Source organism: Pinus tabuliformis, chromosome 9 (assembly GCF_031772625.1).
Source record: "Pinus tabuliformis cultivar Carrire ecotype Pingquan chromosome 9, CPIR1, whole genome shotgun sequence".
In the NCBI taxonomy this organism is placed as follows: domain Eukaryota; kingdom Viridiplantae; phylum Streptophyta; class Pinopsida; order Pinales; family Pinaceae; genus Pinus; species Pinus tabuliformis.
In genome coordinates, this window is record NC_142307.1 from 525267018 (window position 1) to 525294127 (window position 27110).

Genomic DNA, 27110 nt, shown 5'->3' on the forward strand with positions numbered 1-27110 from the left:
TTATCTTTTTTCACTATGAAGTAATGACAATTATATATAGTACCAAAACACATCTAGCTAAATGGCTCAAATGACAATAATGGATATGACATCTTAAAATTTGATTTTGTAATTAGCTATTGTTCATCTCAAAATTTTGAAGATAAAAAAAAAAATAAGAAGAAAAAGGTGAATTCAAGGGTAACCGCACTAGACTCCAATTCAACCATAACTTGATATCCATGTCACATTTTTAATGTATTGTTTACCTTGTCATTTGTAAAGTTTATTGTGATTGTTTAGTGACTTTATTATCAAGATTCAAGAAGGTTTAGTGATTTGGTTTCGTGTTTTGACCAATTGATCTCAAGCTTGCTAAGGGGTTAAAAAGGAGACCAAAATGATTCTTCGAAACCATACCCAAAGGGTTAGGATTTATATTCTCACTTGGTCTTGTTGACATGGGATCTTAAGGGGTTAAAAAGGAGACCAAAATGATTCTTCGAAACCATACCCAAAGGGTTAGGATTTATATTCTCACTTGGTCTTGTTGACATGGGATCTTATTAAACCTTGGTTTATTGTTTTGGTTAAGAATCTATATCTACAAGGAAACAAAATTCTTTCGTAAATACCTTAGTTTAGTATTTTCTTTAAAGATCCATATTCATAGGAAAAAAAGCTTTAAATTATGTTCAAATTAAATTCTAAACATAAATAAAACAAATCATCCAAATATATATATATATATATATATTCCATTTAAAATTTAATTCTATTTTTCTAATTAAAATTAAAATTATATTACGGGCTATCCGGAAAGTACGAAAAACATATGGGCGGAAAAGTTGAAGAGCTTTATGTGAACTGTACCTGCTGAAACGACACTTAGACATGTAATCCTCTTGCCTCCTCCTGTCTTCGAGGGCGGCTCTTCCTGGAAAACACTTGGTTAAATCAGATCTTATTGACATCCCAATAACCTTTATCTGAATACCTAAAACCGGCCTGCAATACCTTAAAATAGAAATGAAAAATAAAAACTCGAAAAAAAACCATAATCTACCATAGCATTCTCCATTCTGTAACACAGGGCATACCATTATGTATATGTTTATTGGCAGAACATTTATATAAATATATCATATCGGCTCAAATTAAACCAAAAAAGAATACCTGCTCTGGTGATTTTCCTTCATAGAAACTCGAAATCATGCGCTGCATCTCTTCTGCTCTGCTTCAAAGCAAAATTTAATAAAATCTACCAACCAACCAATCCAAACACAAGGAAATAAAAAAATCAACTAACACCAGCGGAAAAATACCTAATTTATTAGGTTAAAAAATTACCTAAACTCGAAACTCGATCACATTTAAGATATACAGAACTTTGATCATATGATATTGATTTTAATCTTTATAAGATGACCTAATCAACTACTGAGCAAGAAATACTTTTAAAATAGTGACCCAAGGAAAAAAGAAAACCAAAAAAATGAAAATGGGAAGAACGCTAAAGCCAACGCACAATGCACATGAAACATACACTCTTTAAGCGAGCATCCATACCCCGACACCCTACAGACCGAAACCAAATGCAAATAAAACGCAAATTCTACATTAATGGTATGCCATGATTACAGCTCATCAACACGATTTATGTGAGTAAACATAATTGCAAACAAAAAAAACAAATGAACATTAATACGGCTCATAACTACCACGCCTGACAGAGTAATCATGGTAGAATATATCGGTACTTGGGTCGTGGCGACTATCGTACCAAAAAGAATGATGGAATGTAACGAAATGGTCTGGAAAAACTCCACGTCATTTCACGTCCTTACACTGCAAACCAACCGCAACCGGAACAGCCTGTCGAAGCAAAATAAATTTCCATATAAGTCCAGAGAGAGAGAGACTGTGTGACAAATTGTATAAATTGTATAACATAACAGAGAACATGGCAAAGCTAATACCCATCAACTCTAAATCGCTTACCAAAGATTAAGATTATATTACGAGCTATCCGAAAAGTACGAAAAACATATGGGCGGAAAAGTTGAAGAGCTTTATGTGAACTGTACCTGCTGAAACGAAACTTAGACATGTAATCCTCTTGCCTCCTCCTGTCTTCGAGGGCGGCTCTTCTGGAAGACAGTTAAATCAGATCTCATTTCAACCCTAAAATAAAAATATCAAGTGACCTATCAAATAAATTGGAAGAGTCAATTATTATTGAAAACCTCAAATTACTATCTCTTATTGAAATCCCAATAAACTTTATCTGAATACCTAAAACCCTGCAATACCTTAAAATAGAAATGAAAGATAAAAACTCGAAAAAAAACCATTATCTACCATAGCATTCTCCATTCTGTAACACAGGGCAGACCATAATGTATATGTTTATTGGTGAACATCCATATAAATATATCATATCGGCTCAAATTAAACCAAAAAAACATACCTGCTATGGTGATTTTCCTTCATAGAAACTCGAAATCATGCAAAATTTGATTTCGAGTTTCAAGGCAAAATTTGATAAAATCCACCAACCAACCAATCCAAACACAAGGAAATCAACAAACACCAGCTGAAAAATAGAAAACTCTATAAAGAAATGGGACTGCTGAAACCATAAACAAGCATGGCCATGCCTTGGAGCAAAAGAAAATAACAAGAAAAAAGCCAATTCGAAAAACAGAAGAGATAAGCTTAAACTAATACGATGTTGGTTCTCTGAAAGTGTTATATATCCGCCTCATTTCAAACGGTCACAGACTTTCTCCAAATTCCAGTGCCTTCTCACGTCCGCTTTTGTCTATATTTTAAATTTTAATTTATCTTCATATCCACCGCCATGGCCTTGCATCTCAAGGAATTTTTTCGAAAAATATGACCCCATACAAATTTAAACTAATCCGAGCGGTTATAAATCACGCTTTCTTTTGGTAACCCATGGATTATGTTCTTAACTGGAAATTCATCTATAGAATTTATTTTACAGAGATAGTATTTACTTACAGAGATGTCCCCTTTAAAGTTTAATATTAACTCTAATTGTAAATAATAAACTCGTACTGAACTAACTGGAATAGGTTTTTTTATTGATTTATTTACTACAGAATACGTGTTCAATTCTTTAAATACCGCGTTTTCCGACCCTTCGTGATCAAGAAGGCCGCGTGGCTGGTTTTGACGAGAATAATGGAGCATGGTGATATCGGTTTGGTTATGTTTTGAAGTAGACTGATGAAGAATTGAATTGGTTAGCCATGGTTATATTGTTTATTGTTTTGCTTATATTTTTATTGAAGGTTAAAAATGAGTAAAAAAAAAATTATTTTTTAATTTATTAAGGGTTAAGGATAAAAATGAGTAAAATTTATTTTATTTTTAAATTTATTAAGGGTTTAGAGATCTAAATTTTTAAAATGTAATTCTTTTATAAAATTTAGAAAAAATTGTAATTTTTAGTTTCACATAAGAAATATTTTGATTTTTAATTTTATTAAAATATTCATAATAGATATTGTTAGATATATGTATAGATTTTGTATTTTTCTTTGAAATAATTTATAATTTCTTTTTTTAAATTTAATTTATATTGTGATAGGTGTAATATTAAAATATATATATTTTTTAATTTAATTTATGTAATATTAAATTTTTTATATAATTTATGGAAAAAATTATTATAAATAATATTTTTATATTTATATTAAATATAATATTTTGAAATATAATAATTATGAATATAAATTATTATTAAAATCCTAATTACCAACTGTTTATATTTTTACATTTTTATTTTTATATATGTGAAAATATTCTTATTTATAATTATATTTTTACATTTTTATTTTTATATATGTGAAAATATTCTTATTTATAATTATAGATTTATTAATTTATTTTAAACATAAAGTTCTAATTTAGGATGAATATGAAAAATTATTATTTAAAATGAAATTTTATTAATAAAAATAAAATTACAACCAAACAAATCTAATTAAAAAGATTTATTTATTATTATTATTATTCTATTTTTTTAATCCCTGTTATGTTTTATTAGATTTATTTATTATTATTATTACTCTATTTTAATAACTGTTATGTTTTATTATTTTATTTGTTTTGTTACACTTTATTTTATTTTATTTGTTTTATTACACTTTATTTTAATTCTGGATTTTTTTGCTTCTTCAATATTCTTAACACATTCTACTATGGCCTAGCTTAAACAAAGCACAATTTGGCCAAGAATAATAGAAATTCAATTTCACTGGGGAAAATAATAGAAATTCTTACATGATTTCGAGAAAAATTGAGTGCAAATTTTTGAAAATCAAGTTTACACCTGTTAAGCTTTTTGGATGTCCCAAATTCTTTTTATGGCATTGAATCCATTTCCAAAAAAAATATTAAACATTCCCACAATCAAATAAAAAATATTAAACATTCCCACGCCAAATTCCAACCAAGAATCCAAACAAAATTGTGACTTCACAAAATAGTGTCCAACATTAATTCAAACCCCTGCTATCCCTCTTTGCACATAGTCCTAGTTGTAAAGCTGAGTCATGGTTGAGTAATAATGATGAAACGTGCAACTAATTAAGTGGTAAGAAATGCAAATAAGTAAAATCCACAAAATTAAAATAGTTTTTACATGACTTTCCAAATAGTGGGAACATGAATTGCATGACTGCTAATTCCGTACTTAACAACTATTCAACCAGATTTGCATGACTGCTAATTCCGTGCATAACAACTATTCAACAAGAATTGCATGACTGCTTTGTCAGTAGGTAACGGTAAGTATCACCACTATAACCCAGGTTCAAATTCCAGAATTGATTACACAGAAATTTTCTCCAGAGGTCGACAAATTTGTGCCGTAATTTTAAACTACTGGCATCTCCATCTATTCTCATGGCTGGTATAGCTTTGTCTAATCTGTAAGAAAAATGATAAAATTGAAAGAAAACTTTAAGTTAGGCTTCTTTTAAGTGCAACAACATGTAGCAGTGTTATTCCTAACTAATATCTTGCCTGAAAGAAGTTAGGCAAAGTTGGAAATATGGGCGTTACATATTTGATTCGTTAGTTTATTTATTCGTCAATTTGAACGGCCACCTGTTGGCAACAGTTCACACGCAGTCTACCACCGATCATGGCTCGGCCCGGAGTTGCCAATTGTTGTATAAATAATGCCCTTATCTTCATTCTGCAATTGAGTCTGTTTTCCAATTTATAGAAGTGTGCCTATGTTTCTAGATCGAGTCTAGCCCATCTGAATTTAGAGAAAGAGCAACTTAAGTTAGGAAAAAGCTAACCTTCAAAGGCTTAGAATTCACACTAGAGAAAATACCAATAAACAAATAAGCAAGGTGGAAAACTATCCAGAGTGATATAAAGCCAAGAGTGAGCCTGCCCCCAATACCAAACTAGGATATGTTCCAAAAATGAGGACATTTCTACTGACATCTAAATCTAACCACCATAATATATGTAAAATTTAATGCAAATAGAATTAGTTCATTGAAATACCTGAGTTCCAATCCATTCCTGAGTGTGGCCACCAGGATAGATGGGGTGTAAGGACTTGGTAGCCTTTCTATGTAGTATTAAAATTACAAGGGTGCTCCATGCCTAAAGCAACAAACATCCTCTCTAGATTACCTAAATGCAACCCAACAACCACCTTTCTTAGAATCTCTAAAATTCCATTTTTCTTATTAGGAAAGAGCCAAATACCAACCTCGATGGGAAGGTCCACTAAGGAGGACCTGATCATGTCCCCTCAATAAAAAGGAAATAACGATGTGCATAAACTTAGGTCTATGTAGAGGAAATTACCAGAGTGAAAGGTACGAGCACAACTCGATAAGGATGAGAATGGTATTCTTTCGCTAGCCCAGATAATAACTCACCATGCTATCATCGAGATAATTCTCTCGAATGCCACCTGAAGTTCATTAATAGGTACTGATGTTGAGTCTATCGTGGATCATCAAGGTAATGAGTGTGCATCGTGTCATGATTGGGATCATGATACTTCGGAAAATCCTATTTCTATCACTATAGGATCATTAATGCGCGACTACATGCGCCGGAGAGAGATAGACGTTTATAACACGCGCAGGGGTAACACGCTGTTTTTTATTTTTATTATCTAGTTATCTCTGACTATTTCCAGCGCATAAGCCGCTCATTAATGATCCTATAGTGGTGGAAATAAGATTTTCCTGATACCTCCCCACAAGTGAGGGGATGATGGCAGTGGAATCATCCCTTCTCACATTTCAATGATATTTTTCACCCCATCTAGGAACTACTTTATTTATTTTATTATTATTATTGCTATATTTTATTATTATTATTATTAGTACTATTATTATTAACCATAGTTTTAATACTATCAATTTTATTATTAATATTTTTAACATTATTATTAATATTTCAATATTATTATTATAGTTATAATGTTATTAATTTTATTATTAGTACTATTAATAGTGTTATTATTAATAATATTTCTTGTACTATTATTAATATTAATAATAGTATGAATGCTATCAATCAAGTAGATAGGCGTGTCTATTTTGGAATAGAGCTTTTACAATTTTAATTTAATTATCAATAATTATTAGGTGGATGATAGAGATTAAACCTTCATAGAATATTCATAGTACTATGCACAAATCAAAGGTTGACTTTTATCTCCAAAATAGTTATGTCATTTTTATCATTTTAATTAAATTAACTATTAAAAAAATGTCATACTATAAGAAATGAGTTGTGGTTTTTTGAGCATGTGATATTGATAAGTCATGGTACTAGCCCATGGTATCGTAACAAAGCCTAATTACATATTAAGAATCTGCATGGTAAAACGGGGCTAAATATCCATGATTGATAATTTTGTTCCATGTTTTTCTATATATATATATATATATATATATATGATTCACTTATATATTTATTCGTTTTATAAGTAATAATAATAATTTAAATAAAATTATAATTTAGTTACTTATGATGATTTTTTTAGCAAGGTGAAATGTATTATATAGGAAGTGTTTTGATGGTTATTATGGATTGATGCCTATAGACATTTATGGCTCATTTAATTTATATGGATGCCCTATTTATGTCCATATTTTGGAAATTAATTTAACTATCAATAATTATTAGGTGGATGGTAGGGATTTAACCTCTTTATAATTTTCTAGAATAATTTTGTTGCACCAAGAGCAGCACTCTCCATATGGAATAGATGTTGTAATGTCTTGTTATGTTATATTATCTAAACATTTTGACTCGATCAAATTACTAGCAGTTTTGGACTCTCGGTTTTGACAACTCATGATTTTTCCCATGGTATGGCCTATTTAAAGACAGACATATATATATATATATAGCAATCTCAAGGGGTGGATCAGGAGAAAATGCTTGAGTCCTCCAGGTTTCTGACGGGCTGGAGTCAGACTTAGATGATTACATTTTGACAAAGCCAAGAACCACCTAGACCAGTATCTAGGGGGGTTTCGCCACTGGATATGCTTAGGACGAGAAATGGTGCCAAGTCATCACTGTTGTCACATGTATGTTTATCCGTGCAATGGATCCGCTGTTTGTTATCCATTATAATAATTTTGGGGTTTTTTTCATTTCAATTTCGCCATAGGGTCAGATGTCAACATGGTTGTTATCTGGTGGATATATTTGCATCATGCCTTTGTCTATATATGCATTTTTTCATTTTAGATTTGAGATAAAGATGAATACATCATACTTTAATTTTCAATATGTTGTGTAGGGTGCATGGCATGAGGGTTTCACTAGAGAGCAATACCATACCATGTGCCTTTATATTGGAGGATATGTATTGAGAAAAAAATGGCAATATATTGAGCATATAATAGGGGCTAGATTATTTTTATATTGGTTGGCATAAAAGATGGAGCTCAAAGTTAATGAAAAATATAAAGAACTATAAAAAATATTAATGAAAAAATAGATACCTGTAATATCTAGTAAAAATAGGGATTTTTTAAATTGAGAATGTGTATTGAGTTGTGATTTTTAAAAATATTTCTAATATATAATCAAATTAAAAACATTATTTAATATGCCATAAACACACATAATATATCATAAATTCATTAAACAAAAACCCGATATGATATATCATAGATTCATTAAATAAAATCCCAAAGCATTAGAAAATGGAACACGCACAAAAAAAAAGAGAAAATAGGAAGAAGATAAATAGGTTTCACTCTAAATTTTGAATGAAAAAACATTCATGGTTCCGAACAACGTTTTGGAAAAATCTTAATTTACTCCACTCTTAAAATAGTAACATAGGGAGATGCTGCTTAATAACTTCAAATAACAATTTAAAAATGATTTTATTCGAGTTGATTACCTAAGTGTATCCTATTGTTATGAAAATGGCACGAATTATCTTTTGCATTGGAGCATGGTTCAAAAGGGTGAGGCCACGTATTTTTCTCCATAAAAATATAATTTATATTGTTTGATATTAAAAAATTAAAATGAGTTAAATAAATTACTAAGTAAAATTAAAATATATTATAGTTTGTAATTCAATGTTATTGATAAAATATAATTTATTGTTTTAAAAAAAATATGTAATTCAATGTAAAATATTAAATTCATTTATTATATTTTTCAAAATTATAAGATATTATTTAATTAGAATTTTTTTTGCAAACTTATGTTATTATAGTGAAAATAGATTTGGTCTTTATAGGCAGATCAAGAGTTAGGTAATATTTGCAAGCAGAGAGTTGAGATTTATCTTCAAAGTAGTCATGCTCTTTTTACACTTTTAATTAAATTGATTAATTAAAAAAATAGCATATAGACAAGTGTCACATGAAATGATTTGAGCATGTGGCATCCATAAGCCATGGTATCCTATAAAAACCTATTTATATATTAAGAATCTTCATGATAAAATGGGATGAATCTCCATGGTTAAGAATTTTGTGTTTTTAAATGTATATATATTTAAGTTGTATATTAATTTTATTTATCAATAATAATAATAATTTAAAATAGCTTATAAGTTAGTTAATTTTTATGATTGTTTTGATTTTAGTAATTTGAGATGGAGTTGTCTTTAGTGCAACTTTTTGGACTTTCCAGTGCCAGAAAAATTTGAGGTGAAATCTTGATTTATGTTATTTAAACTGGTTTTTTTACTATATATATGGATTTAGCACCTGTTGTGGCCACAACCACCGCCCTAATAAAACATGCTTTGGTAGCACATTTGAATGGGTCCCCTATGAGTGTGATCTTTCACTTCTCCAAATGATTTGTTTTTATCTCAAGGGTTTTAACTCTGTGTCGAGTCAAATCCTCAATTCTTAATGGTCAAGACCCCCCTTTAATAAATCTCTACTGCATGATTCATCCACAACCTAGTCTAGCCCCTCATTCATATCTTTCATTGGGACTCTTTCAAATCCTCATAAACGTTCATGATGCCCTATGCCCACACATATAATCGCCCCACTCTTTACCCCTCAAAACCTTCCATCGCATCTTTATTCTCATTATAACTCCTTTCGCTTTGCAAAGAATGCATAACTTGCCCTTTTCGCTTATCGCAATCAACACTAATACATAACGCACACCACAATACACCGGACCCGACGACACTATTAACCATAACACATTTATATTTCGGGTCTGGAGCCCCATCGCATATCGCTATCGGCAAGGTCTAAGGCCTGTATATAGGGCGCACCGCAATCTACCGGACCTGTCGGGATCATTAACCACAACACATATATTTTCGAGTCCACTCCCCAATCGCAAATCGCAATCGGCGGAACCTGAGGCCCATACACAAGGCGTTCCGCAATATGGCGGACCCACCGATATTATCAAGTGCATCATATATATATTTTTTGAGTCCGGAGCCTATCACTAATTGCAATCGACAGTCGGCGAAAGTGAAGCCCATGCGATATGCGAAGGGGCGATGAGCGGACCTGACGATAATTATACGCCTGGGTGCATAATATTTCAAGTCCGGCCTTATGGCTCGGCCGCGAGTTTTCCCGTGTTTTCCTGTGTATTGTGATAATACATTGTGGTCGGGGTTTTCAAAGGGAAATCTTATGTGGCGGATCCGAAGGGATTATGAACCGCGGCACATATATATTTCGGGTTCGGCCAATCGCAAGTCGCAATCGGCAGAGCCCAAAGCTTAAACATAAGGCGCTATGCGATTAATGGACCCGGCAATAATTATACGCCCGGGTATATATTATTTGAAGTCTGGCCTTATGGCTCGGCCGCGGGTTTTCTCGTGTTTCCCGGATATATATTATTTGAAGTCCGGCCTTAAGGCTCTAGTCCGGGTTTTCAAGGGAAAATCCCGTAAAGTGTATGGTCCGCTTTTGAAGCATTGTTAAAGTAATCCTTGAGTAAAAATGAATATTATGGGGAATGAAAACACATGTCACAACAGGTTCAGTGGTTTGATGATCATAATTGCTCTGCGTTGCAATATTAAATAGAAACTGTGGCTGAATGCAAGGTTTGTTTGTGATCATCTTGTCATGTTTCATAATTATAAAACTAATGTTAATTATCTCTACAAACGAAGAGTAAAAGACGCATGAGCAGATCCGAAGAGTTCATGTATGTGGATGTGTTCCGTTTAAAAGTCCGGCCTTAGGCGTTCTCAGTCAGGTCTCCACGCGTTGCCTGTGTATTCCGAAAGTAAAATTGTCCCAGGTTTCATCATGAAGACATGATACACAGTGATCCTCTTCTAATCAACATCTATTCATTTTCCCAAGAAATGAAGCGTTCCAGCAGATATGACTTCTACGTGTCAGTAGTTACACCGATGGTTCTATGTCAATATATTTTGATTTGTATATTGAAAAGAGTGGGGAGGTGAAAAGTTAAGAAAAGAATGAGAGTCATTTCTAGTTGTATAAGTATTACCTCCGGAGATGAGAGGAGGAATTTTTTTTGGGCAGAACAACTTTTGATTTATTGTGAATAAAGAAGACTGATTGGTCGAGAAAGAGCCATTTTCAGATCTATTTTCCTTTCTTTCATGTGTTTAGAATCAGACTGTTGTTGTTGTCATAAATATAAATGTGATTTGTTTTTGTGCATATTGATAACAGACAGTTCATGGTTATTCCTAGTTATTCGAATATAATTCAATAGCATGCTTAACTCATGAAAGGTTTTTGATTCAAAACTCTGTTAAACATCAGTTGTAAGTGTTATTTGTATGGAAAGGAATGTGTATTCCTGTATAAGTAAATGGATTGCAATTATGATTTAATACAACCTTGTTCTTATGTGAACTAGTAATTGATTCAATTGGACTTGGAATCTATATATGATGTTTAATCTCTTTTTGTTATGCTCCTTCAAGGTAGATTAGGATAGTTAGGGCTAGCTTAAGTAGTGAGAAGTAGTCTAGATAGGATTTAATACATATAGGTTAGTTGTTTTCTTTTGTTGATTTAATTGAAGTCTTCCTCCAAGAAGTAATCTTTCAACACCTATAATAGTTTACGGAATCCTTTAAAACTCGTTGGAACTAGCCATTCCAAACGAAAGAAGAATTGGGGTCTGCAATCGGGTTAGTTCCCCTTGTTGGCATAGTGAACATTCGCCCTGTCAACAAATTGGCGCTAGAAGGAGGGCTTGAACCGTCGTCCACAGCCTTTTATGATTTAATCTATAAATGTCGCGCATGGACTGGAAAAGATTAATGCATGGATCATGAAGGTCGAAAAGACCCTTCCTCCCATTTGGAAAAGCCTCATTTCGAAGAAGAGACACTGTGGGAGTATCCTATCACTCAGGAACAATCAGTCAGAGTACTTACTCGGGCTTATGCTCGTTCCCTCTTTCAACTCCCCATATTTCACTCTTTACCGCCGACAAGTAAAAGAAATCCAAGGATCTGTTATATAAACGAAGAGACATCTGCAGCCCCATCTCTTGAAGATATTGTGCTAGAGTCCTTGCAAAGTATCGACACTCCTTGGGAAGAAATTCCTAAGGATCCACTCTCTGAAGGTAATCCCTGACCTGATTTGGGAAATCCTAATAAAGAACGCCTCGAAGAAACCTTCAACCAGAACATCCCTATCCACAATATGGCTAACGTTCCTCTTCCAGGTGGGAATCAGCTTCAACCAGGTGGGAACCAACTCCCACCTCCTCTGGGAGCACTCCCTCCCTGGCTCGCTCAGGATGTTGTAGTGGTACCTGGGCAACAGCATCCCTTACCCAAGAATGCAGAAAGAGTACTGCCTAAATTCGACCCTGAGCGGGGAGACACTGCTGATAACCATATTCACTCTTTCTTCCTAGTCGTGCGCATGTTGGGGGTAGCCGATGAAGATGTAGTATGTCGCTTATTCCCTTTTACTCTGATTGGTGCGGCCTCCACATGGTACTTTAGCTTGAGAATAGGATCGATCACCTCATGGGTCACCTTTCAAGAGGCCTTTTTAGACAAGTTTGGCGATGATAAAACACCTATGGCCTTAGTTTTAGAACTATCCCGTTTGAAAATGGAAACCAAAGAAAAGGTCAAGGATTTTAACATTCGGTTCAACACTTTGTTTAACAGAATCTCGACTAACGCTAGACCTACTGAGGAGGTGCTCATGGAATTCTACATCACTGCTCTCCTTGTCCCTACTACGATGTGGGTCAAAAGGAGTAATGCACAAACCTTACAAGGTGCTATTGATGAAGCAGTAAAAGTCGAGAATGAAATGATCAGTCTCACAGCATGTCATCATACAACCGAAGGAAAGAAAGCCTCTCAGTCATCCAAGAAGAATAATGGGAGTGATAACAAAGTGGCTGAGGGCAAAGAAAGGGACACCACAGATGTAGAGGGTTTGCATCAGATCATTAATAAATTGACAAACACAGTCATCGATATGAAAAGGAATTCTGGAGAGAGTAAAAGTGGGAATGGAGGAGATTATAACAATAGAAAACCTTTCAAACCTTTCTATCGTAAGAAGACAGAAGGTGGTCATGGTCAACTTGCACTGCCTGCTCCACCCAATGAAGGGAATTTAAATACGGAAGAGCTGGCTCTTATCAGATCACTCCTTAACAAATAAAAACCTATAGTGGAGTTGGAGCCAAAACAAGAAAATGAGGAAGAATACCAAGTAGAAGAGCCCTTGGACGAAGAATCTCAAATCAATGTACTATGGGATTTCTATACAAATGAGAACAATGACGACGAAGGAGATAGTATGGCAGAAATCCACACTAATGAAATCCATACACGAAGTAAAGGGCCACTTGTAGGCGTGATGAAGCCTGTAGACCAGACAAAGAAATATGTTCGCCCTGTGAAGGCATCCGCTCCCAAAGTCCCTGTTGAGAAGGGTAGACCTAGTGGTGAGTCCAAGAATACTCCAGTTGCAAACTATCCACAGAAAGATAATACATCTCCGACTGCAACGAAGGCGACTCAAAATGGTAAACCCCCACCTAAGAATGGAAAAACAGGTATGTTTACTTTGCCCTACCCTATTTATAACATTGATTACAATATTGTGGATGATCTTAAGAAATCCCGAGCTAATATCACATACTTCGATTTGCTAAAATTAACGCAACAAAGAGATCTGCTCTTGAAAGCTATGAATGAACGAAATTGCAAATCCCCCACCAATCCAAGTAGTCAAACCAAAACTTCGGTGTCCAGACCCGTTAGTACCTCCAGTACATCCCAAAAGCCACCAGCCATGGAAGCCACTCTGTCAAAAATAAATCGAGCGCCCCAAGATGTCAGTGCAGCCATGATAGGAAGGAAATCAAAATCCATGACTCCCCCTTTCCTTATCACATTTGAAATCTTCAACATGAACATCCATAATTGCTTGGTAGACTCAGGTGCCTTGTCCACTGTGATGCCTTATGTTGTTGCTAAAGGACTTCATGCAATACCCGAGAAAACTGGAACTCGAATTATGCAATTAGACAGGACAAATGTGAAAGTAATTGGGGAATTGAAAGATGTGTTGATTCGGATGACTACCAAACCACAGTACACACAAGTCATTGACATAGTGGTAGTCGACATACCTGAGGCTTATGGAATGCTGCTTAGTATGGATTGGTTAGCAAAACTGAATGGATATTCTCAACTGATTGGTCCCATCCATTGCTGCCTCAAAAGGGAAAAGGTGATATGCTGAGGGTTGATCGAGAAAGATACATGAAGTATGTGGTGATGGAACTAAATGGCCCCAATGAACCTGTAATATTTACCAACTCTATCCTTGGGAATTATAGTTTCAATGTTTGTGCCACAAAAACCTGTTTTGGAGAATTCCATGCAGAAACAATTGAAGAAACTGCAATAAACACATAGTTGGAAGCTTTCCCCTGTAATCTGACTGATGAACCACCTTGTAATATAGTAGATGATAGAACTAATTTCGTAGGAAGTAATTCAGTTGATGTAACATTAGACTCTATATTTTGGACACTCTATTTTGATGGCTCTAACTGCCTTGAAGGTGCAGGTGCTAGGAGAATTCTCATTGACCCGCAAGGGAACCAACATCTAATGGCCAGCCGATTGGAGTTCGCATGCACTAATAACACGGCAAAATATGAAGGCTTACTGCAAGGCCTAAAAAAGGCCATTGATATGAAGGTAAAAAATCTTAAAGTTTTTGGTGACTCAGATAATTGTGGACCGGGTAAGGAAAAGGATACACTGCAATTCACCACACCTAGTAAGGTACTAACATGAGGTATGGAGCTTAATTGACTGTTTTGATTCTTGTAATATCACATACATACCTCGAGGGAAAAGCCAAGATGCCGATCTGATGGCTGGTATGGCTGCAAAACTTTTCCCTGATTTTAGATTAAAGAAGAATAAATGTTATGTTGAATTGATTTTCAGACCATTGTGCCTGATAACATCTCAAATTGGCAGGTGTTCGAAGATGATGAGCAAATCCTTGAGTTCTTGCACTATGAGAAGACATTCAAGAATGCAGTCATTGATGAAAAGGAGCATGATAGGCTTATGAACGAGAGAGAAGATGAGGAAAAGGATCAGTCCAATATGATTCCCAAGGCAGTCGTTAAGATGGAGCACTTGTATGTCCTGCATGATAAATTCAAGAAGCCGACTAACTACAAAACACATAGCTCATCCATGAAGTATGAATTGGTCAACCTTGGAACCAAAGAAGACCCAAAAAATGTCAATTTGGGCTTGGGGTGCTCTCCATAAGAGAAGGTTGCATTTGTTAAGCTGTTTAAAGAGTACAAGGACGTCTTTGCATGGACATACAACGACTTAAAAACCTTTGATACTAGTGTTATGCAACATGTAATTCCTCTGGAAAAGGAGGCTAAGCCCTACCAACAAAAGCTTCGTAAGATGCATCCAAGCCTAGAACCGTTGGTGAAGAAAGAATTAAACAAAATGTTGGATGCTAAAATCATTTTTCCGGTCAGACACACTCGTTGGGTAGCCAATCTCGTGCCAGTAAGAAAGAAAAATGGAGACATCAAGGTGTGCATCGATTTCAGAAACCTAAACAAAGCATCACAAAAGGATAAATATCCTGTCCCTTCTATGGAACACATTCTTCAACGCGTTTATGGATTTGAAATGTTGTCCCTATTAGATGGGTTTTTAGGATATAACCAAGTGTTGGTGTCTAATGGGGATCAACATAAGACAACCTTCAACACTAAATGAGGCACTTATGCATATCGTAAAATGCCTTTTGGACTTACTAATGCGGGCACCACATTCCAGAGAGCTATGGACATAACTTTCCAAGGGTTGATTAACAGATCAGTAGTAGTTTACATGGATGACATCATTGTGTATTCATATCATAAAAGGGATCATATTTATCACTTGAAACATATTTTCGAAAGATGCTGAAGATATGGAATATCGTTGAATCCCAAGAAGAGCATCTTCGCAGTTACAGAAGGGAAACTACTGGGTCATATCCTCTCTAAAGGAGGGATTGTTATTGATCCAGAAAGAATAGAGGCCATCATGAGAATACAACCCCCTGCAAATAAAAAGGCAATGCAATCCTTCTTTGGGAAGATTAATTTCGTTAGGAAATTTGTCTCAGGTTTCACAGAAATAATGCATCCCATGCAACTAATGATGAAGAAAAACTGTGTATAGGTGGAGCGATGAAGCTAAGGAATCGTTTCAGCGAATTAAGGAGGCCATCGCAGAAGCTCCTGCATTGGTCAGCCCCAATTTTGACAAAGAATTCTTATTGTACACTTTCGCCTCTAATGTTTCATATGCCACAATCCTCACCAAAAAAAATGATGATGGAAATGAAGTCCCTATCTCTTATATGAGCTCTAGTCTTCAAGGAGCAAAACTGAACTACCCAGACATGGAGAAACAAGGCTTTGCGGTTTTTAAAGCCGTAAAGCACTTCCGCCCTTATTTATTAAAGGACAGGACTAAAGTAATCGCTCCCCATCCTGCCGTAAGAGCCCTCTTTGTGTATAAAGAAATAGGTGAACGGAGAGGGAGTTAGATAACCACAATTCAATAATTCGACCTCGAGATTAAGCCGGTGAAGATAGTTTGACAGCAGTTGTGTAGGCTAGCAGCAGAAGCCTTGGCGGATAAAGAAGGGGCATCTGAAGAACCAGAAGTGCAGAGCATGCAAAATGCACAAGTAGAATTCAGGGAGGAGCCCCTATGGATCAATGAGACGCTGATGTATGAGCGTGAAACGTCAGAAGCCCTTGTGGATCCTGAGTCGTGGTATTATGACATATGCTTTTATCTAACATGGGGAGCATGTCCTGAACACATGGATGCATCACAAAGGAGAGCACTCAGATTGAAATCTAATCAGTATCACTTGGCCAATGACACATTATATAGAAAAAATTATGATGGAATCTGGCTGAGGTGTTTGGGAAAGGATGATGCCGATCATGTCTGGAAAGAAATGCACGACGACCCAACAAGTGGTCACTATGGTGGAGAGACCATTTCTCACAAAATATTAAGAGCCGGATATTATTGGCCCACATTGTTCAAAGACTCGCATGCCTATGCTCGGAAATTCACAGTATGTCAAACTGCTGTAGGACGAGAAAGAAAGCTAGTTGTTCCCCTCAGGCCCATTATGATTTATCGCCCGTTCCAGCAATGGGGCCTAGATGTCACAGGCGAGATCACTCCGAACTCTTCACAACAGCATAAGTATATACTTATGGCGACCGACTACTTCACCAAATGGACCGAAGCCATGCCGCTTCAGAAGGTAAATGAAGACGAGGTAATATCATTTATTGATAAATTCATTATCAACAGGTTTGGCATCCCTGACGCTCTCATATTTGACAATGATTCTTACTTTTCATCACTGAAATTGACTGAATTTCTTTTGATAAATCAATTCACATAAGGTATGCATCAAACTATTAACCCCAGGGAAATGGAGTTGCTGAGTCCTCAAATAAAAACCTAATCCACATAATCCGTAATTCTATCACCGACAACCAGAGGAATTGGCACAACACTCTAACAAACGCCCTTTAGGCTGATAGGGTCACCCCAAAAGTGGCCTTAGGAAACTCCCCATACTTCCTCGTCTATGGACAGGAAGCCATCTTGCCTCCCAACGTTACCCTTCCCTCTTTACAGCTCTCCCAAGCTTTGAGAGGAACCCCTTCAGCCTTACTTCAAAACAGGATCAACCAACTGGTAAGGTTGGAGGAATTGAGAGATAAAGCCATAAATAAATTTAGAAATCATCAAATGATTGTGAAGAGATGGTTTGATCGCCATCTGGCAGGAGATAAAGATTACCAAATAGGAGAGCTAGTCCTAAAATGGGACAAGTTGAATGAGCCAAAGGGTAAACACACAAAATTCCAACACTTATGGCTGGGCCCATTCCAAGTTGAGGAGAAAATTGGTCAGGGAACTTACAGATTGAAAAATTTACAGGGAGAAACTGAAAAACTCCCTGTTAATGGCCAACATCTTAAGAGATACTTCCAGTAGCCACCACATGGTGGTTACCTCCTGAGTAGGTTAGGATTCATTTTATTTTTGCTGATTAGCTTAGTTGCATTTTCGTCTTGTCCTTTCCTGTTTTACGCAAAGTTTATTTTTCTTTGAATTGTAGTTCTTTTCAGCCAACGGATTTCGGTCCTCCACTCTCATTTTCACTTTTATAACTCTCATCAGACTGCCCTCATTCGTCACCTTCAGCTTTTGCCTCCCTCGCTAACTTGCTGATGAGTCTGCTGGTCCTAAATTCATCATTGCCTTGCAAATCAAACAAAATTTCAATGAGCCTACGAAAACTTGAAAATTAGCTGTGAAATTCAAATAGAAGCCACTCATTAGCATCGATTGGGAACTAGGTAAGATCTGTTGATAAACTGGATACCTGGAGCATGTAGGGGCATCTTTATAAAACAAAAAATGTGTAAACACAGCTGGACTGGCATGGCAGAACACTGCATTTTAAATCCCACTTAGACCTAGCCTATACTTGCCTGTAAGGTTTGCAGCTATTCTCCATTTGGTCTCGTCCACCACACTAAGTTTCCAATACCTGTCATCTACAAGTAAACCTCCTTTCATGGCTAAGCTCATTGTCATATACCCTGTGGCAAATCCAATTGTGCTCTAGTCCTTGTGCCTGAAACTGGAAGGACTTATTTAAAAGAAAATGAAATATCGAGTCCTTGTGCCAATCTGGAAGGACAGGTTGTTTGGGAAGCCAGTTGGAGTAGGGACTGTTGCTAGGCTCAGAGTACCGGTTGACATAGCAAGCCCAACCTTGCTTAAGCGGTTTAAAAATATGGCATGATCCATGACTGTGCCCCATTCAATCATGTGAAAATATAGCACTGAAATTCTTATATAAAGTGAAGATAAACATATCTACATCAAGTTTGATGAGCGATAAAGAGCTGAGGTACACACCTAAACAAGTATTGACAGACTAGTGATGGCCCCGAAAGGATTTTGAAAGTAGAAAACAGGTAAAGGAGGGTCAATAATTCCCATAATACTACCATTGGAGAATGCCTGTCAAAACCTTATCAGTAAATAGAAGCTATTTGTCTCTATCCCACCTGAAGCAATTAATGTTGAAGTGGAACCCATGCATGTCCATCTATACAGTTTGCATTTCAAGTTTATCTTAACACCCTGATGTTCTATTGATCCAATGTCTATTTGGAAACAGAGATAACTGGTTCACCCAGCGGTTCGCCATTTGTTGTGGCCACAACCACCACCCTATTAAAACATGCTCTGGTAGAAAATTTGAATGGGTCCCCTATGAGTGTGATCTTTCACTTCTCTGAATGATATGTTTTTATCTCAAGGGTTTTAAATTTGTGCCAAGTCAAATCCTCAATTCTTAATGGTCAAGAACCCCCTTAATAAATTTCTGCTGCATGATTCATCCACAACCAAGTCTAGCCCCTCATTCATATCTTTCATCGAGACTCTTTCAAATCCTCATAAACGTTCATGATGCCCTATGCCCACACATATAATTGCCCCACTCTTTACCCCTCAAAACCTTCCATCGCATCTTTATTCCCATTATAACTCTTTTTGCTTTGCAAAGCATGCATAACTTGCCCTTTTCGCTTATCGCAATCAACACTAATACATAACGCACACCACTATACACCGGACCCGATGGTACTGTTAACCATAACACATTTATATTTCGGGTTCGGATCCCCATCACATATCGCAATCGGCGGGGTCCAAGGCCTGTATATAGAGTGCACCGCAATCTACCGGGTCCGCTGGGATCATTATCCACAACACATATATTTTCGGGTCTGCTCCCCAATCGCAATCGGCGGAACCCGAGGCCCATACACAAGGAGTTCTACGATATGGCAGACTCGCCGATATTATCAAGCGCATCATATATATTTTTTCGGGTCCAGGGACTATCGCTAATCGCAATCGGCAGTCGGCGAAAGTGAAGCCCATGCGATATGCGAAGGGGCAATGAGCGGACCCAACGATAATTATACGCCAGGGTGCATAATATTTCAAGTCTAGCCTTATGGCTCGGCTGCGGGTTTTCCCGTGTTTTCCTATGTATTATGATAATACGTTGTGGTCGGGGTTTTCAAAGGGAAATCTTATGTGGCGGATCCGAAGGGATTATGAACCGCGACACATATATATTTCGGGTCCGGCCAATCGCAAGTCGCAATCGGCAGAGCCCAAAGCTTAAACATAAGGCGCTATGTGATTAACGGACCTGACGATAATTATATGCTTGGGTATATATTATTTGAAGTTTGACCTTATGGCTCGGCCGCAGGTTTTCCCGTGTTTTCCTGTGTATTGCGATAAAAGGCTCCGGTCCGGGTTTTCAAGGGAAAATCCCGTAAAGTGAATGGTCCGCTTTTGAAGCATTGTTAAAGCAATCCTTGAGTAAAAATGAATATTATGGGGAACGAAAACACATGTCACAGCAGGTTCAATAGTTTGATGATCATAATTGCTCTGCGTTGCAAGATTAAATAGAAATTGTGGCTGAATGCAAGGTTTGTTTGTGATCATGTTGTCATGTTTCATAATTATAAAACTAATGTTAATTATCTCTGCAGGCGAAGAGTAAAAGACGCATGAGTAGATCCGGAGAGTTCATGTATGCGGATGCATTCCGTTTAAAGATCCGGCCTTAGGCGTTCTCGGTCAGGTCTCCACGCGTTGCCTGTGTATTCCAAAAGTAAAATTGTCCCAGGTTTCATCATGAAGAGATGATACAGTCCCAAGAAATGAAGCGCTTCAGCAGATATGCCTTCTACGTGTCAGCAATTACACCGACGGTTCTATGTCGGTATATTTTGATTTGTATATTGAAAAGAGTGGGGAGGTGAAAAGTTAAGAAAAGACTGAGAGTCATTTCTAGTTGTATAAGTATTACCTCCGGAGATGAGAGGAGGACTTTTTTTTGGGCAGAACAACTTTTGATTTATTGTGAATAAAGAAGATTGTTTGGTCGATAAAGAGCCATTTTCAGATCTATTTTCCTTTCTTTCATATGTTTAGAATCAGACTGTTGTTGTTGGCATAAATATAAATGTGATTTGTTTTTGTGCATATTGATAATAGACAGTTCATGGTTATTCCTAGTTATTCGAATATAATTCAATAGCATGCTTAACTCATGAAAGGTTGCTGATTCGAAACTTTGTTAAACATCAGTTGCAAGTGTTATTTGTATGGAAAGGAATGTGTATTCCTGTATAAGTAATTGGATTGCAATTAGGATTTAATACAACCTTGTTCTTATGTGAACCAGTAATTGATTCATTTGGACTTGGAATCTATATATGATGTTTAATCTCTTTTTGTTATGCTCCTGCAGGATAGATTATGATAGTTAGGACTAGCTTAAGTAGTGAGAAGTAGTGTAGATAGGATTTAATACATATAGGTTAGTTGTTTTCTTTTGTTGATTTAATTGAAGTCTTCCTCCAAGAAGCAATCTTCAACACCTATAATAGTTTACGGGATCCTTTAAAACTCGTTGGAACTAGCCATTCCAAACGAAAGCAGATCTAATTGGGGTCTGCAATCAGGTTAGTTCCCCTTGTTGGCATAGCAAACATTTACCCTGTCAACGGCACCCTAAAAAACCCCTAGGGCACTTAGATTGTGCAAGGGTTACCCATCAAGCTTGTGATTTCAATAAATCACTGCCGGATTTTAGAGAAAATAGACCCGAAAAAACTCACCGACAAACTTCCAAAAAGTTGCTTTAAAGACAATTCGATTTGAGATGTATATGAAATAAGTGTTTTGATGCTTATTATGGATTGATGTCTATCAAAATTTATTAGTCATTTAATTTATATGGATGTGTTAGTTTTATTAATAGTGCAACCATATAAATTAAATGGTTGGTAAGACATTAATCCGTAATAAGCATCAATCAAAACACTTGCTTAATCATATCTCTCACGTTAAAATTACAAAAATCATAAAAAATAACTAAATTATAACTTTATTTGAAATTATTATTATTATTAATTGTAACACCCTCCTCCCACATCTACCCAAGCAATCGGCCAATTGGGGTAAACACGTGACGAGAGGCCATTATGATATGATTCAACCTCCTAAGTCACATTAAGGAAGTGGAACTGACAAAAACACACCATACACACATTAATCATTAGCTACACGACCCTCAAGAACTAATCCAATGCTTTAGACAACTTGCCTTGGGGTCCCACTAAACTTTTGGACAACTTAAGCCTCAGTCGCTCTCATGCTATAGGCATGAGGGCGACTAGAAACCCAAAGTCGCTCTCACAGGCTTGCCTTCCAGTGACCAGAGACCAAAACTGTTAGTGCTATGCCAGTGACTCCGAGATTTGAGCCACTTTTTTAGGCCCAGAGCCCAGGTCACTACCCAAAATTGAACCATCTCTTCAAATCAACAAAATAACATGGAAATGACAGTTCTAAAGCAATCACTTGTTCAAGACCTTGACTGGACCCCAACTAACCATGATAGGCATTTCGTCAAACATATTGCAAATGTGTAATCTACATGTGTAATTAATAGTTATGAGCATAAGGGTCTCATACTTAGCGGAGAATCACTAAGAAACATTGATGCCTCAACACATCAACTGTTATTCCATCCATTAGGTCATAGATGCATTCATCATTCAATTACAAGTAAAAACATGATGAGAGCCACACATGGTTGTTGTCATAAAACACATACATAACCAAACATAATAGCAACAGAAATACTCATGAAAGTATAGTCATATAGACCACATATAATCCGTCAAAATGATCATAGAAATACAAGAAGAAATACCCTTTCATTAATGATGCAAAATCCAAACCCGGGATGGGACTTCCACGTTCCACACGACCATAGAATGGCTTAGCCAAATCTCTCTTCAGCCATTCACCTCCGTGTCATATTCCAAGCATGAATGTGGGGTCTCATTGAACACATCAATCAAAACACATACAGGGCTTCCAAAGGCCATCCACCTCAACCCATCAAACATTGATTTCACCTCACGGTCAAACATCACAAAACCATTATTAGATTGGTCTCCATCCAAGCCTTCCACAACTTCCAGAGCGTTTGTTCCAACCAAGGCTTCTAGGACTAGTAACTCAACCCACCAAGGGATTCTAGAGCATTTGTCCAACCAAGGCTTCCAAGACTAGTAAATCAACCCAAGCTGTTACAAGGATTCCATAATGTTTTTCAAACTAGGTCTTCCAGGAACTAATAACTCAACCCAAGCTACATAAATATGAGAACCAACCAAAACAAACAATGGAAGTAAACCCATAATCACCATGGCTATCCAGGAAATGGCAAGGCTAGACAATCCGTTGTTAATCTAGATAATCCTCCATGCCAATGACAGATCACAACCAAGAAACCACATGCATGCCAAAACCATGAAGGAAACATACATGCAACTCGGTACCTGCAAGCAAATCTGATATAGTTGTTGATCCTGATGCCTTCTTGCACTTTCCTACTCTTCCTTTGCCTTCTTGCTCCAAAACTCCAAGTATGCCACACCCACCAAGAGTGCTCCAAGAAAATTCTAAGTCTCCAAGAGTATGAGAGAGCTCCAAATTTGAACTGACAAAAAGTTACCAATTGATCCTCATAAGCCTTTTTATGAATGAGACCTCTATTTTCTTCATTTTCCATTATTTTCCTTCATTTTCCTCCTCACATGCAACCTGTGACCTTTCACCTCCCTATTCTCCTAATTTCCATTATTTTCATAAACAAATGTGCCAAAAATGTCATTTTTCCTTTCTAAAGCCTTATCCATTGCCATTGCTAATTTCCTTAGCCATAAACAATCACAAGTGATCCCCATCACTATGATTTTGCCCAACATTTAGCTTGGAATAAGTGTCCCATCATCCGTGGTTATTATTTTGCCTTTATTTACTTTTATTACATGGAATTTTCACCAAGGTTATTACAAAACCCTCCCTCTTGGGGGAACACCTTCCTCGATGTTCAAAAACACCTATAACCACAAAATTGTTGTAAGCAAAATATATATTGTTGATGGAGCTTTATAACTTAGCTCGATGCAATATTTACAATGATCACCCTGTTGAAAGAAAACCAACATAACAACATAATGACATGACATCATAACAACATACATCATAGTGGAGTTTTCATTATTGACCGATAAGATGGCGGAGGTTTTCACATCTTTCTCTCCTATTCTTGCCATTTTAGGATGTGCAAGCAGGCTTGACCTCTATTTACCCACCCACCCCAATCCCTTGAGGCGGAGGTTTTTCTTCCTTGATGTTTATTGGGTGGCCCCTCTCAAATAAGTCACTAAGGTTAGTCCAAGTAGGACCTAATAACTTATAATCTATGTAGGAACTGTGGAATCACATCGAGACGTCCTACTTGGACTAAAGGCAAGTGTAGTAGAGCTCTTACGTAAACAACTAGTATAGTTTTACACCACTATAGGGAAGAAATATCTATACTCACTAAAATGAGAGAATCAGGAGAACAACTGGCTTGGGTTCATGAGCTATTGGTTTAGGTAGCAGTCCCAGTTTGATGAGCTACCGGTGTTAGGCTAACCCCCAGTTAGATTGGACAACAGTGTTAGACCCAGTTTGAAAGGTGAGGGACAACCTGCTAGGCAAGGAGAGTCAAGGTCAGGGAAAACCCACTAGGTAAGGTCCGTCAATCCTTCTAAAGCTTGGGTCAGGTGCCCCTTTCCTCCCCAAACTGCAAGGAGGCCCTTAGTTATAACATAGCTTGTGGCGGCATTTACATCCATATACATATGTACATAAACCAACATCATCAAAACATATACCAAAGCATATACCACAATATATACAAAAATCACACCAAAACTGCTTTGCCTCAACTGGAAAACAAGGAAGGATACATAGCTCGCATTTGATCCGCCATATCCCATGTATCTTCATCGGGCCCAAAGTGCTTCCACTGCACCTTAACTTGCTCGGTTCTGGAGCATGATCAACTTTTTCTGCAATATATACTGAGGCTCGAGCTGGAATTCTCCATCTAGTTCCACCTACAATACGGACTTGTCAATCACATTATCAACATCCTTAACATAATTCTTAAGCAATGATACATGGAAAAACATCATGGACTTTCACTGTCGGAGGTGGTGCAAGTCAATAGGCTACTGGCCCAATCCCTCAACAATGTTGAAAGGTCCACAAAACTGTGGTGCCATCTTGGCACACGATCCAATCTGTAAGGAGATCTTCTTCGGTTTGATGCGCAAGTACACCTATTCCACAACCTAGAACTCCTTGAACAACTTATTCTTATCTGCATAACTCGTCTACCTATCTTGTGCTACCATTAGATTCTTCTTTATAACCTGAATTTCATGTTCCATGTCTACCAACATGTCTGGTCCAATCAACACCTTATTAACCGGATAACTCCAACTGATGGGAGTGTTGCAACTCTGCCCATTCAATTCCTCAAAAGGACTCATCCTCAATGATTCATGATTACTATTGTTGTACGTGAATTCCACCAATGGAATATACTCTTCCCACTTTCGTTGAAAAAATTGATGCATCACATACATCCTCAACAAGTTCTCCAATATCTTGTTGACCCTCTTTGTATGTCCATCTGTCTGCGGATGATAAGTCGTACTGAAGGCCAACTATGTGCCCAAACTTGCAAACAACTCCTTCCAAAACTTGGAAGTGAACTTCACATCCCTGTCTGACATAATATTCTTTGAAACACCATGCAATATGACTACATATCGGATGAATACCTGTGCTACATCACTAGTTGAGAATGTAGGCTCACCTAAATGAAATGTGCAACCTTTGTCAACCTGACCACAACAAACATAATGGAATCATGTTGTCTCACTATCTTTAGCAACCCTGTGATGAAGTCCATGGAAATGACTTCCCATTTCCACTCTAGAATCACAATCGGTTGTAACAGTCCACTTGTATGCTTACATTCTGCCTTCACTCACTGACAATCAAAACATCTAGCCACGGACTTTGCTACATCCCTTTTCAGATTCAACCAATAGTAAAATCTCTTCACTGTAATTAATGTCTTCTGATAACTTGGGTGACCTAAATAAGGTTTCACATGAAACTCCCTCAAGGTCACCTCCTTGAGCTCACTGCTATCTGGTACATATATCCTATTTGAGAACCTGACCAATCCATATTTCGTGAGACAATAATCCATATCCTGTGAACCTGCACCTGTATTTGTACTTGTACCACTACATGTACCTGTACCTATACCTATACCATCACCTATACCTGTACCATCACCTGTACACAATATCCATATATCTAACATTGTGCTAACCTGCCCGCAAGATCCTATCTTGTAAACTTGTCCCATAGGAGCTCATAGTTGCTAAGTGATTTACTTGTATCCATCTGCTAAGAGCATTGGCCACTTTGTTCTCTTTACCTTTGATATATCAGATCTCAAAATCAAACTCATTGATCATAGATAACCACCGAGCCTACCTACCATTCAGATTTGGTTGGTTAAATAGATATCGAAAACCACTATGATCACTCATCAATGTGAACCTCCTTCCCAGAAGATAGTCTCCACATCTTCAATGCATGTATAATCGCTTCCAACTCAAGATCATGAGTGGGATTGTTTTTCTCATGCTCATTCAACTTTGGCGACTCATAGCATACCACCTGTCCATCCTGCATAAGGACTCCACCAAGTCCTCTCTTACAAGCGTCCGTGCATACTACAAACTCTTTATCTGGATTTGTGATCTGTAGCAGTGGTACATGTGTCAACAACTGCTTAAGCTGCTCAAAGCCAGCCTCACACTACTCTTTCCATTCAAACTTCTTACCTTTCCTTTGCAATGATGTGATATGATAAGCAATCTATGAGAATTTCCTGATGAACCTCTTGTAGTAGCTTGCCAAACCCATGAAGGATCTCACCTCATCCACATTCTTAGGAGCTACTCACTCCATGATGGCCCTTATC

General features: G+C 36.8%; 1 long non-coding RNA gene across 1 annotated transcript; it reads right to left on the bottom strand.

Moving 5' to 3' along the window:
* Positions 1 to 850: 850 nt before the first annotated feature.
* LOC149149527 (uncharacterized) lies at positions 851 to 2162 on the bottom strand. The gene is made up of 4 exons (XR_016262390.1): positions 2067 to 2162; positions 1763 to 1854; positions 1156 to 1213; positions 851 to 916 (listed from the first exon to the last, which is right to left on the bottom strand). It is a non-coding gene; the product is annotated as an uncharacterized LOC149149527 (long non-coding RNA).
* Between the last annotated feature and the right edge of the window lie 24948 nt (positions 2163 to 27110).